The sequence below is a fragment of the Acomys minous genome (genome assembly GCF_964271855.1).
Source record: "Acomys minous genome assembly, chromosome: 6".
Lineage (NCBI taxonomy): Eukaryota > Metazoa > Chordata > Mammalia > Rodentia > Muridae > Acomys > Acomys minous.
This window is the reverse complement of record NC_140487.1, coordinates 120,665,884-120,690,522: the sequence shown is the minus strand read 5'-3', so window position 1 is coordinate 120,690,522 and position 24,639 is coordinate 120,665,884. Positions and strand designations below refer to the sequence as shown.

General features: G+C 44.2%; 1 long non-coding RNA gene across 1 annotated transcript; it reads left to right on the top strand.

Moving 5' to 3' along the window:
- The first annotated feature begins 3,031 nt into the window (after window positions 1-3,031).
- LOC311600483 lies at window positions 3,032-24,579 on the top strand. The gene is made up of 3 exons (XR_014780262.1): window positions 3,032-3,269; window positions 21,722-21,795; window positions 24,515-24,579. It is a non-coding gene; the product is annotated as an uncharacterized lncRNA (long non-coding RNA).
- The last annotated feature ends 60 nt before the right edge of the window (window positions 24,580-24,639 follow it).

Here is a 24,639-nt window from a genome sequence, read left to right as displayed (position 1 = left end):
GTGAAATTATTTATCTCCTCCATTTTCTTGGGTGTAGTTACCTTCCTTGTGTTGGCATTTTCCTTCTAGTATCCTCTGTAGGCCTGGCTTAGTGGAAAAAAATATTCTTTTAAGTTTGGTTCTGTCATGGAACATTTTGTTTTATTCATCCACGGCGATTGAAAGTTTTGCTGGATATAGTAGTTTGAGATGGCATCTGTGGTCTCTTGGAATCTGCATGAAATCTGCCCAGGCCCTTCTGGCTTTTAAAGACTCTGTTGAGAAGTCTGGTGTTATTCTAGTAGGTCTGCCTTTATATATTATTTGGCTCTTATTCCTTGGAGCTTTTAATATTCTTTCTTTGTTATTTACATTTCATGTTTTGATTATTATGTGGTGGGAGGATTTTCTTTTTTGGTTCAATCCTGTAAGCTTCTTATATGTTTATAGGCATCTTCTTTCAGTTATGGACATTTTCTTCTATGATTTCATTGAAGATATTTTCTGGGCCTTGGAGCTGGGAAATTCTCTGCTTCTATTTCTATTATTCTTAGGCTTGGTCTTTTCATATTGTCCCAAAGTTCCTGGATGTTTTGTTTTAGAAACCTTTTAGATTTAGCATTTTTTTGGACCAATGTATCAATGTCTTCTGGCATATTTTCTTTTTTTAAAAAAATATTTTATTTAATTTTAATTTATGCGCATTAGTGTGAGGATGTCAGATCTTAGAGTTACAGACAGTTGTGAGCTTCCATGTGGGAATTGAACCCGGGTCCTTTGTAAGAGCAGGCAGTGCTCCTAACCACTGAGTCATCTCTCCAGCCCCCTAGCATATTTTCTAACCTGAGATTCTCTCTTCAATCTCTTGCATTCTGTTGGTGATGCTTGCATCTGTAGCTTCTGTTCTCTTTCCTCGGTTTTCCACTTCCAAGATTGCCTCAGCTTGTGTTTTCTTTACTGCTTCGACTTCCATTTCCAGGTCTTCTTGGACAGTTTTATTAATTTCTTTTACCTGTTTGCTTATATTTTCCTGTAATTCTTTGAGGGATTCATTTATTCCCTTCACCTATTTGATTATATTTTCCTGTATTTCTTTGAGGGATTCATTCATTTTTTTTTTTTTGTCTGTAAAGGCCTCTATCATCTTCATAAGATTAGATTTAGGGCTGTTTTCTTGCTCTTCAGGTGTGTTAGGATATCCAGGGTTTGTTGTGGCAGGATAGCTGGGTTATGGTGGTCAATATTGCCCTGGGTTTTGTTGACTGTGTTTTTTACACTGCCCTTTAGCCATCTGATTGTTCCTGGTGTTGGTAGGCCTGGTGATCCCTAATGACAGTAGACCTCTGGGATTGCAGGTAGATCTGGGAAGCCCTGATGGCTGCAGGCCTCTGGTGATCCCTGCTGGCTGACTGCCTTCAGTAGTCCATGCTGGCTGCCAATCTGGAATTTCAGGTAGATCCAGCGAAGTGGTGCATGGAGGGATGGGGCAGACCTCATCACTTCTGGGTTTGCCTGGAGGAGTTCAGCAAGCAAGGACTGGGGGAAGGGTCTCTCCTGGTAGCCAGGAATACTTTCCTATAGGGTCTAAAGGAAGGAGAGTCTGGTTACTGTGGGGGAGTGATTTGAGTGGCTCTATATTTTTATTGATGGATTAAGTCATATGTTAATATTCTTATGACATGCATCCCTTTCTATAATGCATCTGATTTTAATCTTAACATGCATAGGCGTAAGATGGTAAGTAGGGGATTCTCTCCGAAGGTTTCACTTGAAAGACACAGTTTGCCTTTCTGCACATGCACTTGACATCGGTTCACGCTGCCTGCCCCTTTTATTCTTCATATAGGATACGCTGGGAATATACTTAACTATAAACTGTCCAAATTAGACTGTTATACTACCAGTGGAGAGGCATCTATGCAGTTGTTCAGAGATTCAAGTCTGTGTGACTCAACACAGGCTGAGGTTTCAGGGGTTCTTAGGCTGCCAGGCACCTTGCTTGGAAAGGGCTGTGAGCGTAGGATGTGTAAATGAAGGGGCTAGGCTGCCAAGTGCGTCGTTAGCAAAGGGCGTGTGCATAACCATAACCCGTCCCACCAGAGTCCCGGGCGGCTAAACCCTGTGCTTGTCTGCTTCACAACATTGGTTTTATAGCCCCACCATGGGGGCTGCAGGTACAACTCAGTGGTAGAGCTCTTAGCCAGCAAGTGCAAAGCCCTGGGTTGAAGTGCTGCAATTTGGAGCCCCAGTTTTTGTTTTTGTTTTTTTGTTTTTTTTTAAAGAAAAACACCCTTGTCTAAGTCCAGGTGCTCCTATCAGCATCTGTATCAGGATGGTGATAGAACATTCTAGAAAAACAGAACTGATGGAATGAATATATATTTCAAAGGGGATCCATTAGATTGGCTCACACAGTACAGGCTGGGCAGTCCAACAATGGCTGTCTACATGCTGGAGAGGCCGAAGACCCTATGCCCAGTGGGTAGCCTGGATACTTCAGTCGTCCCAGTCTGGCATCGAAGGCCTGGAGAATTCCTGGAGAGCTGCTGGTCTTCAGCCCATTTTCGAATGCTGCGGAATCTGGGTTCTGATGTCAGTAAGAATGGCAGCAAGCTTACCAGCACCAAAGTCTATGCAGCCTCGCTCTTTGGGAAAGGGATATTGGCTCTCTTTCATTAAATCCTTCCTGGACACCCGGGAAACCTTTCACCTCACCGATCCACGTAGAGGCGTGGCACTTAGTTGATTCCAGATGCAGTAAGAGAATAAACACGAATGTAGCCCTGGCGTGGAAGGAAAAAAAAAATCCGGAAGATGAACTTCTGTCCGTCTTTTTGTCCATCTGTCCAGCTGGAGAGACACAGCAGCTGTATGGTTTCTGGGCTAAGCCCCTCTGTTTCTCGGTTCTGGAAACACCGGCAAGGGCGTTTAATGATCTGGGTTTTGGATTTTGGTGTTGGCACCAGCAAAGTGGAGGATGTTACCAGTACCTACCTCTAGAGGGCACTGTAGACCTTAAGCAAATTTATACAGGACTGGAGCTCATCAAAGTTGGACCTTTAAATGTTTTATTACACTGAAAGGCTCCACCCAGCAGGGGATCGAAGCAGATGCTGAGACTCACAGTCGAACTTTGGGGTGGAGCAGCGCAGGGAGTCTTATGGAAAAGTTGAGGGATAGACGAAGGACCTGGAGGAGGCAGGAGCTCCACAAGGAGACCAACGGGGCCAACAAACCTGGGCCTGGAGGAGGCCTGAAGAGGCTGATGCACCAACCAAGGACCACGCATGGTGAGGACCTAGACCCCCTGCTCAGATGTAGTCGATAGGCAGCACAGTCTGCTTGCTGGTCCCCTAATAGGGGAGAGTAAGGGCTTCCTCTGACATGGGACTCTGGTGTCTACCAGTTGATTACTTCCCCCTGGCGGGTGGCCTTGCCAGGACACAGAGTAAGAAGATGCAGGCATTCCAGATGAGACTTGATAGGCTGAGGTCAGATAATGGGGGAGGGGGGTTCCTCTTTTCTGAGACTGGGGGATGAGGGGGATGGGGGGGGGGAAAGAGTAGGACCAGGAGGCTACAATCGGGATGTAGAGTGAATAAATTAAAAAAAAATTTAAAAAAAAAGTTTATTACATTGCTACGGGGACTGCGCAAAAGTAACGCGCCATAGACTGGGTGGTGGTGGTGGGGCGTCATTGGCAGTGATTTTAGGAAAGTGGTGTAGTTTTGCTTTCATTTCCGTGTGCTTACCTCTACTGGCTGTTTACTAGCGTGCTTGGTACACACTCGAGTCTGCAGCAAAACCACTGTTGAAGCTGTCTTATAGCTGTGAGCCCCCGGAGTTCTGGCCACAGGAACCTCAAATGTTGCCAGGTGTGACCAAGCACACCTTTAATTGCAGCGCTCCAGAGGCAGTTAATTTGAGGCCAGCCAGTTCCACACAGAGTTCCAGGTCAGCCTGACCCTGCTAAAAAATACCAAAATAAAGAAAAAAACACTGCCTTCCCCCTCCCTCCCAACCCACAAGTGCCTATGCTGGATTCCTTCGGTGTGTATGGAAATGTTAATGTGACGCTGTTCTACCAGCCTCACATGGCTGGTCTCACAGCTGCTCCAAGTCTGAAGTTTACACTCAGCTAAATGCAGTCTTGGTGAAGCCACAGGGGCAGAAGTCTTGGGAGAGGTGGGACTAGGTGGTAAAAGCTTAAAGCGCTGAGCTCCCCTTATCCTTTCTGTCCCCTAGGGCCCTCCCTGTGTTGCAAGGAAGGACAGGAGGCTGGTTAAGATGTGCAAACTCAGAAGGCAAATGGTTGTGCTGTTTCTGTTCCTGCAGAAAACAGGACACCTGTGCCCCTCCTTTTGGCCATCCAACTATGAAAAAAACAAAAACAAAAAACCATAACGGATCCTAAGAAATTTGAATGACCCCAGGAATATCACACTGGGAGAAAGGAAAGGCTGAAGGCTGATACCAGCCAAGGGGAACCTGTCTCTCAGGAAGAGACTTCATTCACACTTCTGATAGCTTCTCAGACCACCTTGCTAGAGGGAGAAACTGATGCAACAATGATTCAGGAATAGGCTGGACCACCCTTGGTCAGGACTGCTAAATTACTCATAGTTAACCCTTTGTTTAACCCAAATGTTGAGTCAGGGCTCCAAAGATGGACTAGAGAAAAGTCAATAGCCATCTTTGTTTTTCTTATAGTTGTGAGGTGTGGGTAGCAGTGACTGCACAGTAGAATTTACCTTTGGAATTGTAGCAATGACAACAGTTTCTTTGTTGTTGTTGTTGTTGTTGTTATTATTATTATTATTATTATTATTATTATTATTATTATTATTATCCCTACCTACCAGCTTAAGACAATGTAGAAACACAAGCAGGCAGGCTCTGTGTTTGATATATGCTTAGAAACACTTTGGTTTTTTTCCTCCTTTACCTGGCTTTTGCCTCCACCCAGGTGTTTGGGTACATCAGTGAAAAATTTTAAATTAAAGATTTTATTTTAAATTGTGTGTGTGTGTGTGTGTGTGTGTGTGTGTGTGTGTGTGATGAGTGCAGTCCTTATGGAGGCCAGAAGAGAGCTCTGGATCCCCTGGAGCTGGAGTTATTACGTGCAGTTGTGAGACGCTGAAGATGCGTGCGGGGAGTCAAATTCAGGTGCCTTGCATGAGCAATTCATGCCTTTAACTGCCGAGCCATCTTTTCCAGCCCCAGACTGGCTGTTTTGAGATGTCACCATAGCTGGGATGATGTGTGTTTGAGTGTGGTCACATAGGAGGCTTGTCTCTCTATCTTGGTCCATCACGGTGCCAAGTGGACTCTTCAGATGCTGCTGTTCATGGCTTTCAGGAGCCTGTCAGATCCCTGCCTATAGTGATAGGGTTAGTTCCCATATGCCACAAAAGTGAGGCAAGAAAGCTTCAGAGGTTGTGAGTGGTGTTGGCTTTCATAGGTGGCAGGAGGAGGAGGATGGGTCCAGTTTAACTGGCTCTTTAAGAGGCCGCCCAGGCTACATACATGGAGGGCAAAACAGAAGTCTGCAAGGAGTAAGCTAGAACTCCATCACACTGTATCCCATGGTAGTGGCATTTTGTAGACTTGGGTCAGCCTGCCTGGACTCAAATCCCTGCCCATTTAGCTCTGCAAACATCAACGGAGTTAGTTAAACCTCTTCGTGCCTCTGTTTTTCATCTGCACAATGAACTAGTCACAGTGGCCTTTTCATAGCTTTGGGTGAGAGGCTGCGTGAGACAGGGAATGAAGGGTGAGACACGGTGTGTGGCATAGAGTAGATGCTGGCGTAGCGCGTGCTCCGTGTAATTGGCGTTGGAATTGTGGTTTTGGAGTAAACATCCCGTTGCACTGGAATATGATTTATCCCAACCCAAGCTCGTGTTGGGTCCTGGTTCCTCAATGTGGCAATGTTGGAAGGTGGTGACATGGGGCAGAGATGTCACGCATGGATGGACTAATGGCTTTCTCATGTGAGGGAATCCTGCTCCTGCGGGATGGCAGGGGTTACCCTGGTAGTAGGTAGTTATAAACGAAGGCTTCTGTTATTTTTCTGCTCTCCCCACCCCTGATTTCTACCATGATTTTAAGTGGCATAAGGCCCTTGTCATATGTGTCCACCTGCTTTTTGGTTTCTAAACTTCCAAAATGTGTTATAAGATAAACTTCTTTCTATTGTAAGTTATTCAGTCTTAGGTGTTCTATCACAGCAAGGGATAACAGTTTAAGGCACAGTGTTCTGTTTACTCACATGCTTTCACGACTTAGGACAATTCTTGGCATAGAGAAGACACTCAAATAGTGGTTGAAAGAATAAGCCAGGGCTGAGGAGAGGCCTCAGTGGTTAAGAATGAGTCCTGTTCTTTCAGAGGAGCTGATTTCAATTTTTACCTTTCAGGTCAGGCTGCTCATAACCGCCTGTAAGTCCAGCTCCAGGGTTTCTTATGTTCTCTTTTAGTCTCAATGAAACCTGCGCTCATATGTACGTCTACACACACACACACACACACACACACACACACACACACACACACACACACAAACATGAGAGAGAGAGAGAGAGAGAGAGAGAGAGAGAGAGAGAGAGATAGAGATATAAAAATTGTTGACAAACAAAACAAAGCAAGGAGCTGGAGTGATGCCTTGATGGTTGAGAGAGCTATGCTCTTTCAGAAGACCCATGTTCATGTTAGGCAGCTCACTATTGCACGTAACTCCAGCTCCACAGGATATAACTCTCTCTTCTGGATCTCTTAGGCACTGCACTCAAGTGCATATAACCTACACATAGGCACACATGTACAAACACATTTTAAGAAAAATATATACATACGTATACACACACACACACACACACACACACACACACACACACACACACGAAAGTCAGATTAGCAGATGTTGCTCACTTTCTTGCTTGTAGGTAGTGGAAGAAGCCCTGAGTGAGTTCAGGTCCCCAGAACCTACATAAAAAGCCAGCTCAGTATCATGGTCTTATAATCCTGTAATTCCAGTGATGATGAGATGTGTCAAAACTATAAATGTTATCATCATTGCCGTCATCATTACCACCATCACCACCACCTCCACCACCGCCATCATCACCTTCATCATCACCACCATCACCACCACCTCCACCACCATCGACACCTCCACCACCATCACCACCACCATCACCACCACCATCACCACCACCATCACCACCACCACCACCACCATCACCTCCACCACCATCACCACCACCATCACCACCACCTCCACCACCATCATCTAAAGCTCCATTAAAATTTTAAAGAAGCCATTTGGAAAAAATTCCAATATCTGCAGGGTCAACCTTTCTTAAAACCACAATATATGCTCAAATTTCATATCTCTTTAAAAACTAACAGTGTATGAGTATGAGACTGAGTTATGTTAACTCAGAGTGAGGCACAGGACCCTTCTGCATAAGGGATAATGAGCCCCCATAACCTGCTGGGTGCGTGTAATTGTTTGTTGACACCCTTTGCAGAAGTAAAACTTTTTGCCTCAAAGAGATCCCAGGTCCATCTGTTACAGGTGGGAAGTAGAGACAAGTGGATCCCAGAAGTTCTCACTGCCAAGTTCCAAAACAAGAGGCTCATCTTAAACAGGAAGTGGAAGGCACCTGAGAACCAACACCGAGGCTTGCCTCTGACTTCCACATATGTGACACACACACACACACACACACACACACACACACACACACACACACACACACCATATATTGTGTGCTTCTATTCAGATGAAGTTCTGAAATGGGCAAAACTGAGCCAGCCCGGGAGAAAACGCGGAGCAGTGGTTGCCTCTGGGTAGAGTGGAGGAAAGGCTTGATTTAGAGGGAATGTAAGAAAACTTTCTAGAGTAGATGAGCAAACATGAGTAAAATGTGAATGGTAACATTTGCACGGTGGGAGCACAAGTGTTAATGATAATTTACTTTCAATTTTTACCTGTGCTTGAAATCTTAAAGTGTTATTTTGAGACAGTGTCTCACCATGTAGTCTTGGCTGTCCTGGAATTCACTATGTCTGGTCTCAAACTCATAGAGATCAGCCTCCCTCTGCCGTCTAAGTAAGTACTGGGATTAAAGGTATGTGACCCAGCTGTTGAATTGTTTTTTTTTTTCAGATTTTTTTCACTTTATGGATAAGAGCATGTTGCCCGTGTGTTCATATGTACATCGTGTGCATTTTGATGCCTCAGAAGTGTTCATATGTACATCGTGTGCATTTTGATGCCTCAGAGGTTCAGAGGAGGATATAGGATCCTTTTGAGAGATAGTTGTGAGCTACCATGTGGGTACTGGAAACTGAACTTGAGTCCTCTGCAAGAGTGGAAGTACTTTTAACCTCATAGCTGTCTCTCCAGCTCTTGAACTGAGACAAATGTTCATGTGTCCTAGGCTGGCCTTGAACTCTCTATGTAACTGGGGCTGGCCTTGAACTCTCTGTGTAGCTGGGGATGACCTCATACTTTTGATCCTTCTAGTTTTACTTTTCAAGAGCTGGTATTATAGATTTGTGCCTCTGTGCCTAGTTTATGTGATGTTGAGAATTAAACCCAGGAGCCCTGTGCGTGCTGGGAACTCTACCTACTGAGCTACATTTCTAATCCTTGAAAAATTAAAAAAAAGAAATAAAGATGGTTTGTGACTTTAGTTTCCAACCATAGCAAGATAACTAAAAATGAACTGTCCTTTCAATGCTGTAAAACCACACATCTATTTTCTGCCCAGCCCATGAATTTTCTTATTCTGAATATTTCACATGAATGGGATCATTTATCACCTGGTCTTTTGTGACTGACCTTTTTCTTTCTTTCTTTCTTTCTTTCTTTCTTTCTTTCTTTCTTTCTTTCTTTCTTTCTCTCTTTCTTTCTTTCTTTCTTTTTTAATTTTTAGTAATTTATTCTTGTTACATCTCAATGGTTATCCCATCCCTTGCATCCTCCCATTCCTCCCTCCCTCCCATTTTCCCCTTAGTCTCCTCCCCTATGACTGTGCCTGAGGGGGACTTCCTCCCCCTTTATATGCTCATAGGGTATCTTTCATATGGCATCAAGTTATTAAGGGTCATCTATGATGCAGCATATCCTTTTCACAAGTGCATAATACCTCATTGGATGGATACGCCATCCTTGGTGTTTTTCCACTCAGCAGGTAGAATGGTTAATCTTGAATTTTTAACTGGAGAGAATTTAGAACCAGCATGGAAACACACCTCTGGCTGTTTCTGTGAGGATAATCATAAGACGATTTAACTGAGGTGGCAGGACTCACCTCAGTGTGGGCAGCACTACCTCTTAAGGTGTGGTTTTGGGAAAAAAGAAGTGAGTTTAGCATTCACATCTCTCTCTCTGATTCCTGGCTGTCCATGCAATGTGACCAGCTGTCTCATGCTCCTGCTGTCCCACCTTCCTCGCCATGATTTCACAACGAGTCCCTGAAACTGTGATCCAAAGTATAGCTTTTTTTTCTTTTAATTTGTTTTTTTTTCCTTTCACAGCAATGAGGAAAGTAGCACATATAGAGAGGTGGTACCGAGAAGCGGAGCTGATGCTCTGATAACCCTGGCCATGTGGTTCATAGGCCTCTGGAGCTTTTCTGTAAGAGGGACGTGGAAAAGTTTGGAGCTGTGGATGAGAAAAGTTCCAGATCCCTATAAGCAAAGCTCAGTAATCATTTTAGTAGGAGTTTGGAGACTGAAAGAAATGTGAAATCTTGGTTCATGAGAGCTGAGCGGGATGCTATTTGGAACCGGGTTAGAGGTCATTTATGTTCCATCCTGGCAAAGATCTGGGTTTGGTCTACAAGTCACGAGAAAGCAAAAATGTACACAAACACATTTGCATCTTTTTTTTTTTTACATCAAGTTTATTGAGTTAATGATGCATCTACAAGGCACAATGGTTTAATCTGTCAAGTAGTTCTGGTTTCATTGAGTCAGCCAAAGCCAACACAGGTTCTTTTATTCCACTCTTAATTGTTACTATTAGCTCTCAGCTCACAGATTGCACAGTGATTGTATTTACACAGTGTGTATATGCAGATTACAGAGTGGCTACAGAAGGCAAAAGAGGCCGTGGCAGAGTCCAAGAAATTTAAGACAAGTCTAACTGAGGCAGAACCATGAACTGATAGGGACATAGAAAGGGTATGTACTCACTTATATCAAAACACTAGACCAAGGGATACGTACCATAAAAAACTTTACTTACCAGGAAAGTGGGTCAGAGGAGAGGACGTCCTATTGAGACTTTAGGCGAGAGTAGCATGGAAAAATGGGGAAATAGTAGGACCCACAGGGTCCTGGAAACCTACAAGAAGAACTTTATGACAGGCAGATCTGGGTCCTGGGGTCCTCCTCAAACTAAGGCACCAGCCAAGGCGAATATAGGCAGTAAAGTTCGAACCCCTACCAAGAGCTAGCCGATGAACATGATATTCTGCACCATTGAGTGGAGAGTGAGATCTGACTCTCACACGAACTCTGGTGCCCCTTTTCTGACCACGTCCCCTGGATGGGGAGGCCTGGCGGCACTCAGAGGAAGGATAGCAAGTTACCAAGAAGAGACTCGATATTCTAAGAGCATATCTAGGGGGAGGAGGTCTCCCTCAATCACAGACATAGGGGAGGGGAGAAGGGGGGAAGTGGGAGGGAGGGAAGAATGGGAGGAAACAGGGGAAGGACTAACAATCGAGATGTAATATGAATAAATTAATTTTAAAAATGTAATAAAAAAAAGGGTGTCTGTTGGAATAAGATAACAAACCCCACCAGAGATGCTGCTGTAAGAGTCAAGCTGCTGGGTCACAAGTTTGAGCCGAGTCTCAGGGTAGAGTTGAGCTGCAGAAGTGCAGTGGGGACTATAAAGGTTGTAGAGGCACAGGGCAGGCAAACCAATGGGCAGATGGAAACACACCAGTTCCAGGTGGATGGCAATTCAAGTAGGTCATGTCAAGCGTAGAGACCAAGATGAGTCGAAGCGCTTATCAGCAATCAGAAGTTCTCTGCTGATGCATGCACTACGTGGCCAGGTAAAAATTTCAGTGAGGCTGTTGCCATGACGACCACAGTAGAGATGTCCTCCTCTTAGGAGTCTCAGGTCAGAGCGTGGTAGGCACTCTTTCCGCTGGTGTGCTTCTTGTATTCTTGGCCCTGGTCTTTTTGATTACATTAGTTAGGTCTTACACTCTCCCATAGTCCTGGTTTACTTTGATACAAAGTGGCACCCCTGCCACCGTTAGGAATACTTATTTCTCAGCATGTGCCTCACAGGTGGTGTCAGCCATACTTACCAAGGTGCAGACTTTTCCTGTCTCTGTGTTTACATTCAAAACCAAAGTCCAAAGCTGCATGTTAAATGTGGTCTCTGGGCAAGGTACACCCTGAAAAATTGCAGGGCACAGCTTCAGCCCAACACCCCACCTTCTGATTCTGAAGAGAGAGTCCACTGGATTTGCAAGAAGATGAATGAATCACTCTTTTTTTTCCTTGCTCATATGCAATACAGAGGCTAATGATGCAAATAGGATACAAACTCGATTTCTAGCACTAAGAACAATGGCTTCTTTGGATGTGACCAATTTGTGTCTTTTGAGTAGCTCTAGACAGTTTCCGTTGAGGTCAGAAGGCTCCAGTCAGACTATGTATCTGTGTATGATGTGTGTGCTCTGAGGACTTTCTCCATTAGCTGGGAGAACATTCATTGTATGTGTGCTCTTTCAACGTAGGTGAGTGTTCACTCTGTGTAGCAGCTGCACGCTTGCTGAGTGCAAACGAATGTTTTCATTTGATAGTTGAATGTTGGCTATTGATATGGTCCCTCATAGGAGAGGGTGGGAAGGGCCAGGGTACCATCACCCGAGGTTTCAGCTTCTCCCAGACATCTGCATGAAAAATTTTCTTTCTTTCTTTTTTACTTTTTTATTATTTATTTATTTATTTATCTTACTTTATTAATTTATTCTTGTTACATCTCAATGGTTATCCCATCCCTTGTATCCTCCCATTCTTCCCTCCCTCCCATTTTCCCCTTATTCCCCTCCCCTATGACTGTTCCTGAGGGGGATTACCTCCCCCTGTATATGCTCATAGGGTATCAAGTCTCTTCTTGGTAACCTGCTGTCCTTCCTCTGATTGCCACCAGGTCTCCCCTTCCAGGGGACATGGTCAAAGGTGAGGCACCAGAGTATGTGAGAAAGTAATATCCCACTCTCCACTCTACTGTGGAGAGTGTTCTGTCCATTGTCTAGATCTGGGTAGGGGTTTAAGGTTTACCGCCTGTATTGTCCTTGGCTGGTGCCTTAGTTTGAGCGGGACCCCTGGGCCCAAATCTGCCTATCATAATGTTCTACTTGTAGGCTTCTAGGACCCTCTGGATCCTTCTACTTTGCCATTCTCCCATGCTTCTCTCATCTAGAGTCCCACTAGAATGTCCTTCCTTCTGTCTCAGTTTCCTGGTAAGTGAAGGCTTTCGTGGGACATGCCCCTTGGGCTAATATGCAGATATAAGTGAGTATATACTGCATGAGACCTTAGGTGTATGGAAGGGGCCAAGAATACAGAGGTTGAGAGGACCAGGGAAGACTATGTAGCTACAGGGAAGCCAGTATCCACTCTAGGTGGAGGCTTCCCAGTATGACTGCTTTGGGGTCACCATGCTTCTGTCAGTAACCTCCCACTCACACTCAGTAAGGAGGCCCAATAAATTCACTGGATCCCCCAGGGTGGGATGGGACTTTGATTTGTTACTAGGACCTTATGAGGAGAGGGTAGACGTCCTATTCCAGGGAGGGAATTTTAGCAACAGTAAGTTGCTTGGCTTAACAGTCTATGGTTGGGATAACGTCTTTAAGTATATGGTAAGTGGATGTTGATGTAATATCCAGATGTGTATAAAGGCTCTCCTCTAACTCACACTTGGGCATTATAATCATCGACGCTTATGAGATTGATATGTCAGAATGAAACATCACCAGTTCCTCTTGAAGGCTGGATTTTGTGCAATGAGCAATCCCTTGGTACTAGAAGCCCTGAGTGGCCCTATTTATGCTGTTATTGCCTGTTGATCAAACTGTGTCGAAGGGCATATCCTGCGTTCTGTTAGTAATGTATTGCTGTGCCCCTTCCCTGTAGTGGCTGTGTTCCATTACCCTGGGACAGGCATCTGTTCTGGGTTATGTAATGCCTGAGAGTTAGCAAGTTCATTTCCATGACATTCACCGTATGGTTTAAATTATATTTTTATTGTTTTTGGTGGTTTTTTTTTGGTCAATCATCCTGTTCCCATAACAGCCCAGAAATTTGTTGGGTCAGCGTGGATGATGAGGTTATTGCCTGTGCTGTTGATTGCTGGGAAGCGTTTAGGCTATATATATAAAGCTGTATCTAAAATTGAACAAGGTTTCCATAACTTCCTGGATTTTTTTCTTTCTGCATGTCTATAGTTGCTATTATATACATGTTGTGAAATTGGTAAACGCTTTTTTTTTTGGTGGTGGCGGCTCAGGAAAAGTACGTGAAAGTATATAATGTGCTTTAAACACTGAGTTGGTAGGTATTAATTTTGCTGTGACAAAATTATCCTTTCTAAGTTTAATGTGGATCTGGGTTGGTTTTGATTTATATATTAACCCCCCCTCCACAGGAAACTGTCACAGAACTTTATATAATCATATGACATCATCAGCGTTATGTGAAGTTATGAGCTTATAACGTTATAGAGAAGGTATTGGGAGCCCCTGGGTCCACAGGGATTTCAGATCTGCTGTCCTTATGTGGTGTGTGTGTCATTCCAGCATCTCCAGTGTAGGCGATATGGGCCCTAGTGATGCACAGCTCACAGTAAAAGCCTGGAATACTACAGCTGAATCTGGATATGGCACTACCTCTGTGTTCTGTGAGGCTGTGTTATGTTGAACTGAGTTTTACACTGAGCATTGGGTAGTAGACCACAGCCCATCAAAACGGTAAGGTCCCGTCAAAATTCTAATTTGACAGTTTCAGGAAAATTCACAGAACTGGAGAATATTATATTAAGGTGAGGTCACCTAGGGTCAGAAAGACAGACACTGCGTGTTCTGTCTCAGGGGCGGAGCTATCCTTTACATTTTATATATGTATGTTTATTTTTTTTATTTTTATTTTTTTTTAAATTAATTTATTCATATTACATCTTGATTGTTAGCCCTTCCCCTGTTTCCTCCCATTCCTCCCTCCCTCCCACTTCCCCCCTTCTCCCCTCCCCTATGTCTGTGATTGAGGGAGACTTCTTCCCCCTATGTATGCTCTAAGATTATTGAGTCTCTTCTTGGTAACTTGCTATCCTTCTTCTGAGTGCCACCAGGCCTCCCCATCCAGGGGACATGGTCAGAAAAGGGGCACCAGAGTTCACGTGAGAATCAGATCTCACTCTCCACTCAACAGTGGAGAATATCGTGTTCGTCGGCTAGGTCTTGGTAGGGGTTCGAAGTATATATGTATGTTTATGAGAGAGGGAGTGTGGGCAGATGCCAGGAAACTAAAAAGGAGCCCAAGGGAGGGTAAAAACAGGCTTCATGGTAGAGCAGTATGGGAGGCAAGTAATAGGAAAGCCATGAAGGTGAAAGGGGGACCCATATGTGTGGGAGGGTTTAATCAGGGATGGTGGTGGGCAGATGGAAGAGAAAAGAGGAAGAGGTTCATCTAAAACCCAAGTATGTATGAAATGCTGGGAGGAATACTGCTACTTTGAATGATGAAATAAAAAATAAATAAAGATAATTAAAAATCTGGGATCTACTTAGGATGTCTTTTTTTTGTGTTTGTTTGTTTGTTTTTTGTTTTTCGAGACAGGGTTTCTCTGTGTTGCCTTGGCTGTTCTGGACTCGCTTTGTAGACCAGGCTGGCCTCGAACTCACAGCGATCCGGCTGCCTCTGCCTCCTGAGTGCTGGGATTAAAGGCGCCACCACCCCCGGCTCAGGATGTCTTATTAAAGTTAGATTTTGTGGGGCTGGAGAGATGGCTCAGAGGTTAAGAGCACTGGCTGCTCTTCCAAAGGTCCTGAGTTCAATTCCCAGCAACCACATGGTGGCTCACAACCATCTGTAATAAGATCTAGTGCCCTCTGTACATACAGATAGAACATTGTATACATAATAAATAAATAAATCTTTAAAAAAAGTTAGATTTTGTGCAGTATATCTGCCACCACAACAGACCTTTGTTTTTATCATAAAGCATACCAATGTTTCTCTTAATTTTATGTATTTGATATCAGAGTATGCATTATGTTAAATTCTCTCCTCTATTTCTGTGGTGATATGGTTAACTCACCTCCTTCATGAAAATTAGACTGGGTAGGGCACCACCTGATAGTTGACCTGGTGTTTGGGGGGGGCTACAGAATTTCTACCTCAGAGTATATGCATATATTAGGCTGTGTGAATATGAATGGGGGATTCTATGTTTATAATTAAGTTCCACTGATGACAATTTCTGTGTACTTGATGTACTGGCTAATTTTATGTCAACCCGACACAAGCTATAGTCATGAGAGAGGAGGGAGCCTCAATTGACAAAATGCCACCATGACATCAGGCTATAGGCAAGCCTGTATGGCATTTTATTAATTAGTGATTGATGAAAGAGGGCACAGCCCACTGTGGGTGTTGCTGTCCCTGGGTTGGTGGTCCTGGGCACTATAAGAAAGCAGGCTGAGCAAGCCAAGGGGAGCAGTCAGTAAGCAACACAAATTCCTGTTGTATTGCTTCCAATCTAGCAATCGATCTCTCAGTTCTTTTCTCACTCAAGTATATTTTATTTTGCTTTTTTTTCTTAAAGAGGGATACGTAAAAATTATAAACATTAATGAAAATATGATCATTTGTATGCTGACAAGCATAAGAAGATTATACGGTAACCAAATGTCCTATCATTGTGTTTTGTGTAGTGGAAGTTTTCATTTCTTTACAAGCTCAGTTATATTATGTAAATATGTTTTTGGTTTAACCCCAAGTGTGGGATATGAGACTGCCTTAGTTTATCCACAGCTCATCATGGCCTCATGCAGCTTGGAGAAGGATATGGTCTTTGCCAGCTGGAGTTCGTTTAATTCTGAAGACTCTGAGATTTGTAAATACCAGAGGGTGTGTGTGTGTGTGTGTGTGTGTGTGTGTGTGTTTATGTATGCGTGCGCTCACACACACACACACACACACACACACACACACACACACACACACACACACAGAGGAGAGAGAGAACACTTTGAGAGAGGATGTTTCAAGGGATGCTCTGAGAGACAGAGATGGGGGAGGGCTTCAAGGTGACAGTCAGAGAAGGAAGAAGGCTGCTGCTGGAGATCCAGACTGCAAAGATTGGCATTTCTCCCCAAAGAACCTGATGACCCTAACCAGCTGGAGCTAAGTCTAAAGAGACCTATGTCCCCTCTTCCTTCTAACCTCCTTTCTCTCCTATCTAGAGTTGAGGAGTTGGAAGACATTAAGGCAGATAAGGGTGGAGAAGGAAGGTAAGGCTTAAGGAAACAAACAAGCAAAATAGAGCTAAAAAGTAGGGCTTACAAATGGTACCCAGACATGGCTAGGCATAATGAGAAACTCGGCTTCTAATGCTGTAGAGGAGCTGGCAGGTTATGAAGGAATGAAAATACTCTTTCAGAGTGTCAGCAAAAAGGTGGCTTCAAACTCCGGGTTCTCTCCCACCTTGCTCCCAGAGGGGATTTTCTGTTTTGGCTTTGTCTTCTTCCTGTATTCCATTTTAAAAAAAAGGGTTGAGAGAATGTCCCACAAAAGTCTTCACTTACTAGGAGGTTGGGGTAGATGTGAGGACATCCCACTGGGACTCTAGGTAAGATAAATATAGGAGATGGGGAAATAGAAGGACCCATAGGGTCCTAGAAACCTACAAGAAGAACATTGTGATGGATGGATCGGGGCCTAGGGAGGTCTGCTCAACCAAGGACAATACAATAGTAAACATCGAACCCCTACTCTGATCTACCCAATGGACAGGACATTCTCCACAGTTATGTGGAGAGTGGGGACTGCCTCTGACATGAACTCTGGTGCTCCATATTTGACCACCTCCCTTTGGTAGGGAGGCCTGGTGGCACTCAAAGAAAGAATAAGCAGTCTGCCAAGATAAGACTTGATAGCCTATGACCATATAGTGGGGGAGGAAGTCCCCCTCGGTCATAGACCTAGGGGAGGGGAATAGGGTGAAAGCGGGAGGTAGGGAGGAATGAGAGGATGCAAGTGATGGGATACAAATTTAATTGTAATCTGAATAAATTAACAAAATTAAAATAAAAGTGGCTGGAAAAAGTACCCACATTCACTACAGTTCATCATCCACCACCTGGTTCTAGCCAGGGTCCCTAGGAACCCTTCAGGGAAGGAAGTACATGGGCACCTGAAACCTGGGCCTGCCCTTCTCATGGGAAAGTCCCAGCTCATCACTCAAGAGCCTTAAAGGAAAGAGATTGGAATGTTCATCTCCCAAGCTACCCACAGTCCTTATACAACTGCAATCATGGCCAGGAGGATGCAAGGAGAATCAGAAATGGGTGGGTACCAGCCTTTGTGGCCCAACCCTCTATCCCAGGTTGCAGGAGGCAGAAGCAGGTGGGTTTTGAAGTTTAAAATCAAGATGTCCTTAGGAGCCTGTTGAAGTGAGAACACATGCATAATCTCAGTACATGGAAGACAGAGGCAAAAGGATTTTGATTTCACCTTCAATCCTAGTGTAGAAAAAGAAACAGAAAACAGGGCGTCCTTAGCAGGCTATGGAGACACACACCTGTCATCCTATAGCTGAGGGGGAAGTAAGAGGATCATGAAGCTTGGGTTGGGCAGGAAGACTCCGTCATAACAAACTAAAATAAAGCAATGTTTGCTTATCCTTGCCTGTAGTCCCAGATCGTAGGAGAGAGGCTTAGACAATAAGGTGGCTACAAAGCCAACGGCCAGCCCCAGATACAGGGATTTCCAGGCTAGCTTGAGTTACAGAGTGAGACCATGTCACAAGACCTAATGAACTATGTTCAAGCTAGGAGCAGTGGCTCATTCCTACAATCCTAGCCCTGAGGAGGCCGAGGAATGTGGATCAGCCAGTGGATGACTGTTTAAGATATACATTGAGTTCAAGGTTAACCTGGGGGAGTCACTGAGAACTTCTCTCTAATTAAAAGTGGAAAACCTAAGAAGGCAGGGATGGTGCTACATGCCTTTAAGCCCAGCACTTGAGAGTCAGAGGCAGTTTCAGGCTCATCGTGACGACACAGTGAGTTCTTGTCAAAAATGATTTAAATTAATAAAAAAAGAAACGTTCACACTAGAAGTATTGTCTAGTTGTAGGGCGACTGCGAAGAATTTGCTTGGCTTAATCCCCAGTACTAAGAAAGCAAACCACACAGGAAACATTTAATGAGCCACCTTCACAGCCTGGTAACTAACTTCTAACACCTGGAGAATTGTCTCTGAGATGGAAGCCCTGACCCAAAGCTCATTCAGCTTTTTGTCAGCATGGCTCCTGCACCAGAACTGACTTCTTCCTTCTAGGAGAAGAAACAGTAGAAACCCTAGTTCTACTTGGGTACCACTTTTACCACAGTTGTCTGTAGATCAGGGAAAAAGGGATGGTGTAGCACCTAAGAAACCCTGCCTTGAATAGCAGGATCTCATAATAAAAAACAAAAGTTGTGTGGAGCAGCTGACTGCCTTAGTATTAACACTAAGAAGCTGACTGTGTTACACCGAGACCCTGTGCCATAAAAATAAAATAAAAAAAAAAAGAAAAAGAACATGACTGGTTACTGTTCACAGCTATAATCCTAGTACTTTTAAGGCAGAGTTTATTGTATCTCTATGAGATCCCAGCCAGCCACAAACCACCCAGTGGCAAGCCACCCATTATAAATGCTTCATAAATAAAGAAAAAAAAAACCCTCCCAAACCGCCATGTGGAATATTGTACAGAATGTGTTTATTTGCAATTTGAGACAGGATTTCTTTTCTTTCTTTTTAAAACTGTCTTTAATGTACACTGGCATTTTGCCTGCATCCATCTGTGTGAGGGTGTCAGATCCCCTGGAACTGGATTTACAGATAGCTGTGAACTGTCATGTGGGTGAGGGAAATGGAACTCGGCTTCTTCTGGGAGAGCAGCACCCAGTGCTCTTAACCATTAGAGTCCGTCCTCGGCCATCACGGTAGGGAGCACGGCTCTGAAGAAATTGTGGAGAGCTTACATCTGGTCCACAAGCCCAAGGCAGAAAGCTACATGAGAATGACCTCAAAGCACACTCCCAGTGACACACCCTCCTCCAAGGCCACACCCCCTAATTCTTCCCAAAGAGTTCCACCAGCTGGGGACCAAGTGTTTAAGCATATGAGCCCATGGGCATCATTCTCATTCAAACCAGCACAGTAGTTCACACAAGGGGACGGTTCTGTGTCTCTCCTCAGTGGTCCTGCCTTGTAAAAGATACAGCCAAGATTCACAGGCAGCCAGGGTAGTTCTGGAAATCACAGACACTACAATTCCCATTCAAATTCTGCGTGGCACTGCAAGCCGCACTAGGTTCTGCAAGCATACGTGTGTTCGGTTATTAATTTCATCTGTCAGGTGTGGCATTTAAGCCTGTCATGCCTAACCCAGTCATCCTTTTCATAAATGGCCTATGAGTCACTTAGTCCCCTAGTCCTCCTCATTGAATGAGGAATCTACACATCAGTTGTTGGTTGGTCCAGTCAGGATGTCAGGAGGTGGTGTCTGAGGTGGTAATGATGATGATGAGATGGATAACTGGATGGAATTCTGCATTTGGTCCAGCATATCTCAATATGAGTGTCTATTATGCAATTGTGACTTCCCTACAGTGGTGTGTATCTATGGTGCAAGTGGGCATGTATACATCTGTCCTAGTGATGGGTAGAGGTGTACTGGCCAGATGAAAAGCGTCACTGTCTGTGGAAAAACTAATTAGCAGGCAGTGATAGCTGTGGTGGCCTAGATAATTAAATCATGAGCAACAGTGCCTGTGAGTGTGCACAGACTCTAAATGGCTGACCATTCCATCTCACCTTGAGCTCAGACACAAATGAAAGTTACAATCTCAGAGAAGACTGCAGGCATTAGCTTTTTTTTTTTTTTGTGGTATCTGTGCAGGTTTTAACACCACTAACAATGTTATTCCCACAGCGGTCAAGATGACGGTCAATTTTGGTGTGGACAAGATGATTGGATTATTTATGCCCTTGGTTATTTGGGCTGAAATGACTGAGTTTTGTACCTGTAATAACCCTTTATGGTCTATTGTCCAATAGGCATTTCAGTTTTTAGGATTTAATATGGGGGTATTTTTAAGTTGTATATTTATTTTTAAGTGTGCGTTGCTTTGTTTTTATACCACCTTAACACAAACTAGGGTCATTTGGGAAGAAGAACCTCAATTGAGAAAATTCTTCTTCCATCAGTTTGCCTTGTAGTCAAGCTTGTGGACCACTTTTTTCATTTATAACTGGGCAGCAGATGCTGAGTAATGCAGTTTTTGGAAGGCATGGGCATTATCCTTTAATATTTTATTTTAAATAATTTTAAACTTTTCTCTTTCTTTTTTTTTGAGACAGGGTTTCTCTGTGTAACAGAGCCTTAGCTATCCTGAATTCTTTCTAGACCAGGCTAGCCCTAAACTCTCAAACTCACAGAGACCTGCCTGCCTCCGCCTCCTGAGTGCTGGGATTAAAAGTCTGCACAATCATGCCAGCCTCTTTAGTATTTATTTTGTGCCTGTTTTTTTTTTTATTAATTTCCTTATATGAAGTCCCGTGACCTCCCTGTATCCTTGTATATGTGCCTTAGAATGGTATTTAAATAAACATTGTCTCCAATACTCAAATGGTTCTTTTTGTTCCTTGTTTAGATGTAGGTGTTTCTACTTTCTTTTGCTTAGCACTAAAAGCTCTAGTCTGTTTTCTGACAGTTCCCCCCTCTCTCTCCCTCTCTGTCTGTCTGTCTGACTGTCTGTCCGTCCGTCCGTCCGTCCGTCCGTCCGTCTCTCTCTCTCTCTCTCTCTCTCTCTCTCTCTCTCTCTCTCTGTCTCTCTGTCTGTGTCTGTGTCTCTGTCTCTGTCTCTCTCTCTCTCTCTCTCTCTCTCTGTCTCTCTCTCTCTGTCTCTCTCTGTCTCTCTCTGTCTCTCTCTCTCTCTCTCTCTGTGTATGTGTTTGTTATAGGCCCTTACCTAGGATTCCTTTCTGGCCTCTCTACATCCCACGTGCGGTTGATCTTGAGTAATATCTGGGAAGTGGAAGGTTAAGTGAAGGGTGGGACTCCATGATGCAGACTCCATGAGGTTGTTATCCATGATGGAATGGAGATGCAGCTTTTTGGGGGTCACCCTTGCTCCTATAATAAACCTCTTACTCTGCTCTACAAGCAAGACCAATAGACTCATTAGTTGACAAAGTTGGACTTTGATGGAATTGTACTTTTACTCTGACGTCAGTGCCTAAATGAGATGAATAGACATCTGTTTGATTTCCCCAGGATCTATCTATCTATCTATCTATCTATCTATCTATCTATCTATCATCTATCTATCTATCTATCTATCTATCATCTGCCATCCATCTATCGTCTACCTTCAATTTATTTATCTTTTACATATTTTTCTATTTATTTATTTTTTGCTTAACAGTCCTGTTCAGAAACCCTAGAATAATTGAAACAGAGATGACAGCAGGAGAGGCCCGTCCACTACCATGGGGACAGGTGAGCACCACTACAATGAGAGAGAGAGAGAGAGAGAGAGAGAGAGAGAGAGAGAGAGAGAGAGAGAGAGAGAGAGAGAGAGAGAGAGCTGGTCCTGCCCCTTTCCAGCTGTGGCATTGGATGAGCCAGCTGGGGCAGTGCTGGAGAGCTCACCTCGCTGGGTGTGGGTGTGGAAGAACTAGAGGGCTGATTAACTCAGCTACCACCCAGGCCCAGATCCAGGGCTCTGAGTTGGCCCGCCCCAATGTCTGCTCTATCTGTGAACTGCTGGAGAAAATGAAGGGTCCAGTCCTGCAGAATCAAAGCTGCAGGATCTCCATGACACTGGACAACAAGAGGAGACTGAGGCCTCTGAGAGGAGTCCCAGTGATGATCCAGTATTAATATTGTGGCAGAAGCCAGAGGCCTCAAACCACACCTCTAACTCATTGCAATGAACATTTGCAAATAAAGCTGTCTGGGCAAAAGGGTGTACTGTGGGACACACTACAGCTTCCTCAATGAGATTTTTTTTTTCATTTTTGTTTAGGAAGAGGTTGCAAGGGTGGAAGGCAGATAGGAAATGATGAGGAGATGGATGGAATTGGGGTGCATGAAGTGAAATTCCAAAGAACCAATAAAATGTTAACTTAAAAAAACAATATCCAGGTACAGTGGCTCACACCCGTAATCCCAGCACTTGGGAGGCAGAGGCAGGCAGATTGCTATGAGTTCAAGGACAGCCTGGCCTACAAAGTGATTCCAGGACAGCCAAGGCTGTGGTTTTGTGTCTCAAAAACACAAAACAAAGCAACAAAAATGTCATAAGTCCAGAAGCAGCTTCTCAGGGCACAGTAGTTTTTTATTTTTCCTAAGCACAGGGAGGATGTTAGCTGAGGCTGCATTCTCACCTGAGTCCTGGTTGGGGACTCTGAACTGTATCATCCCTCATAGTCTGTCAGCCAGGCAATGAAACACAAAAAAAAGATCTGGAGTTCAGACCTATGTCATGGAAAACAGCATCTTCCTGTGAATAGGGGTTGTTCCTTGTGTCTCCAATTCCTGTTTTCCTTTGATTTCTTCTTATGTCATGTACCTCGTTCATAGTAACTCATAAAAACACATATTAAACTTTGCGTGGCAATCTGCAGATACTATTGCCTTGCCAAACTCCAGGAGTTGCAGGGGCCCTCTGTGCGAGGCTCTAGGGTAGGACTAAGCACGCTTATCTCCTGGAATAGCTTTACCCACCCTCTCTCTGACCGTGCTTTGGCTTCATTAGACAAGAAGACAGAAGAAATGTTTCAAGGTTTCAGGTTCATGTCTGCAGGGCAGAGAGATCTTACAAGTTTAGAAATGGAGAATGATCGATACCTGGCAAAACCTCAGCTGTCACCCAACCGCAGAAAAACTGCCAAGATGGTGAAATAGTGTAGGAGAAAGAGAATAAATGAACCAATATACACAGCCTGGGAGAATGTCACACCCACAGTTCTGCAGGGAAGGTGAAGTAGGAAGTACCCTCTGCATGATTCCTTTAAGAGTGTGCACTTGTAATCCCAGAACTCCTGTGGGAAGATGGAAAATGGAGACAAGAGGATTTCATGCACGCCTGTGGGCCGGCTAGCCTGGGGTTCTCAGCACGAACAACAAGAGAGCCCGTGCCTCAACAAGGTGGAAGCTGAGGAGAAGCTCATAAGTTTGTCCTCTGACCTCCACATGCTCACCGTGGGTGGCATGTATACACGCAATAAATAAAAACCCACAGCTAACACTGAGTGCCCATTTGCATAGCTGCATGTTTATAGTAGCACGACTCATTATTGCCAAAAAGAAGAGGCAACACAGATGTCTATCCAAGGATGAATGGATAAAGAAAACAGGCAGGGCTTTAGATCAGCAGTTGAGCATTTGCTTAGCATGTACATAGCTTCTGTGTCCATCCTTAGTCTTCACAGGGAACAAAAAGGAAATGTGGTTTGCACGTAGTGAACTATTCAGCCTTTAAAATGAAGGCAGCCTTGCCAAATGCTACAGGACAGACACACTCTGGAGACTATATACTACTTGTAATGAGGCAGTTTGGCAAGGGCAAACATTGTATAATTGCACTTATAAAGCATCTAAGGTAGCAGACTCCTGGGGAGTGGAGTCATGGTTGTGTGGGAGGGAGGAAAGTTCAAGGCGTGTACTTCCAGTGTTGGAAGAGACCAGTCCTGTATGGTCTGTTTAGTTAACACTACTGTATTGTATAGTTAGAAGCAGTTCTGTTGGTAAATTTTATGCTGTGTGCTTTTGAATATGTATACAAGAGAACACACAAGAGAAATAATCTCTATGCCTTTTCTATCAAAACTTTCCTAGACCCAAAGTCTATAACCCATGAGAAGCTCCCGCCATTAGATCCAGCCTTGCTATTTTGGCCTCTGCATTAGGCAGCCCTTCAGCCACCCCAGGGGCTGGTCAAAGAGCTCAAGAGCCCTTGGAGATAGACTGTTCATCTTTTGAGTCCCGAGAGGCCAGGTGGCACTTGACTTCATCCAGCCTGATTCCCTCTTTGAGAATGGCGCCAGTGTGGAGCTAATTTTCGCACACAATTGCGTTATTCCAGGAGAGAACCAATTTTGAAAATAGGCTTGACACACTCTTGCAGTGATTTCGGGGTGTGTCAGAACGTTCTCTAAGCTCTGAGTATTTTCTCCCCCATGGGAGCTTCAATATTGCCACCTTGTACTTTCAGAGAAAGGCTGTTGTGGCACAGTATGGCCGTTGCCCTCTTGAACTATCAGGAGCTGTGATTCTGAAGGACTCCTGTACAAGATTTGAGTTTGTCAACTTTCTATCTCGGAATGGGAAGAGGCTCAT